The sequence below is a fragment of the Macadamia integrifolia genome, chromosome 13 (assembly GCF_013358625.1).
Source record: "Macadamia integrifolia cultivar HAES 741 chromosome 13, SCU_Mint_v3, whole genome shotgun sequence".
NCBI classification, from domain to species: Eukaryota; Viridiplantae; Streptophyta; class Magnoliopsida; order Proteales; family Proteaceae; genus Macadamia; species Macadamia integrifolia.
The window spans coordinates 27311032-27313771 of NC_056569.1; positions in this window are offsets into that span (position 1 = coordinate 27311032).

The following is a 2740-nucleotide window of genomic DNA, read 5'->3' on the forward strand; positions in this document are numbered from 1 at the left end:
AGGAGGAGAAGACTCAATCCAAAAAAGGATTTGCTATTGATGTTGTATCTATATTGAAATTTTTTATTTGGGAAAAGATTCTTTAAGACGTTAGAGCATGGGATTAAGCTAGCATTTACGTGTTCATCTCTCTCATCTTCTCATGAAATGACCTCACTACCCTCCAATGTTTGGAAGCCATCTTTATCACACCTTATTGATTGATTCACTTCATGATGTTAGATTTTAATTTAGGGTTTCACATCATATCTTAATCGGTTCCCATACAGACAACTAGAACACGATATCAATTAAAGCACGAATGATTGGAACAGACATAGATGATCGAATTGTACCTTTTACCTAGTATGCTGAAGATAATTGATATTGGTCATTCTCACTTTCGCTTTATTGGCTTGACAATGGATCTTCTACAGTCCCTTAGATTTTCTTGGTTCTCTCACTTTAGTGGCAAAATGAGAAAGAATAAATAATGGTTGTAGAGACCCAAAACCCAATATTTATAATACTGTTTTGCACCCAAAACCCTAAATCACAATGGGTTGAGCCAGTATATTCCTAAATCTGAGAGCGAACTGAACCAATTCATGCAACTTGATTCTCACCCATTTAATCAACTCGAATAATTAATTTAGTCCATAAATCTAACAATCTCTCACTTAAGCTACATTAATTATAAGGATGTCTTTTAAATTGGTATGGTCATAGAATCTCATTATATTAACTACTCTTACTATGATTCAGTTGAAAAACCACTCATATCGAATAACAGTACAATATACACCTCAACATACGGTATAGAACTTTCTGTTATTACAAACATTATAAATTTCTCAATACGAATCTATGTGAGATATTAACATGGAAAATATTGACATATTCTCAAATAACACTGTTGTCATTCCATGTAGGTTCTTAACTGTGATATTAACATTTACTGTGGCGCATCGCCTTTGATCTAGGGTTAATATCTAACTGTTGTTTTCAACCTATAAACTGTGGTAAGCATTACTTTTGAACTGTGGCAAGCATTACTTTTGAACTATGGCAAACGTTGTCTTTTAAACTGTGACAAAAATATTATTTTTGAACTGTGGCAAGCACCACCTTTTAAACTTTGACAAAAATATTGTCTTTAAAACATGGCAAGTATTAACTTTTAAGTTGTGGCAAAAATATTACCTTTAATTGAGGCAATTACTATCTATAACTGTGGTAAATTCTACCTTTTAAATTATGGTAAAAATATTGTCTATAACTGAGGCAAACATTGTCTTTTAACTATGGCAAGCACCACCTTTTAACCTTTGACAAAAATATTGTCTTTGAAACGTGGCAAGTATTAACTTTTAAACTGTGGCAAAAATATTACCTTTAACTGAGGCAATTATTGCCTATAACTGTGGTAAGTTCTACCTTTCAAACTATGGTAAAAATATTGTCTATAATTAAGGCAAACATTACCTTTTAAAATGTGACAAAAACATTGCTTATAACTGAGGCAACTATTGCCTATAAAACATATCTAAATGAAACTATAAAAGAATTAATATATGGAATAACTGTGCATAATATAAATAATAAAATATTATTGTAATCGATCAAACTGTACTCCAAAACACACAGGCTAAAATTTCAAAATATAATAAGAAGCAAAACTCTCACTAACCAAGCATTTAAAAAACTCAATAATACTCATGTTAGAAACATCATCTTTGATCACTCCCACTGGAAAAGCCTTGTAATAGGCATGTCAACATCTTGTCAGTGACTAAAAGTTATAATAAAAACTGTATCCCTATCATTTAAGACAGTGATTCATTGGTCATCTTATTTATTGTATTAACTGTGAAAAGAACACTAACATTTGAAAATTCAATCACCTTTGAAAAAATGTCATTTTTATTGTCAATAAATACACAATTAGATCGAATGTCTATAAGCTTTGATGACATCACCTTTGAAAAATGTCACATTTCCTTTTAAGAAAGACACAATCGAATTGAATGTACCACTTTGGTGGATTTCACTCGATCCTATCATGTTTTTCCTATTGAAGATATATGTGTATAGGAACATACATTTAAATATGTCACTAGAATATAAAAAAAAATCAAATAAGAGTCACAACCGTAACTACATTCCCATCAGTTGGACTAAGAATGCACTGATCCTTTTGTAAATCCATATTTACTATGAAAATAATAGTAACTTTCAAGATCCCCTCACCTTTGGGCTTGAGAACCTCTAGGTTACTGTCATTTCTTTAACTTAGGTGACATCACTTTTGGGCAAATGTCACCAAATTTGCTACACTGGAAAAAACTATGGAAGAATAAGATGTGTCACTTTGGTGGATTCTACCCCATCCTTTCATGGTTTCCTGAAAATTAATTATACAGCTACGCATGTGTGGAAGCTTACACCCAATTTAATTATAACATCATCCATTCATCATAGGGTGTTCAAAATATGACATATAAACACAAAATATCATTAATATTCTACTTACGTCATTCATAAATGACTTTTCAATATCATGATAGTGATAAACTAGTACATGCATAAACATAAATATAGATGTAGAAACACATACTTGAAGTGTTATATGTACAACTATTGACAAAAATATGCATAAACAAAAATACAATTATGAAGCTACTATAGAACAGAGATTAAACACTATGGCTATTCCAAAATAATTATTAAACACTAAATTTGAGTCTCCTTTTTTTTTTTT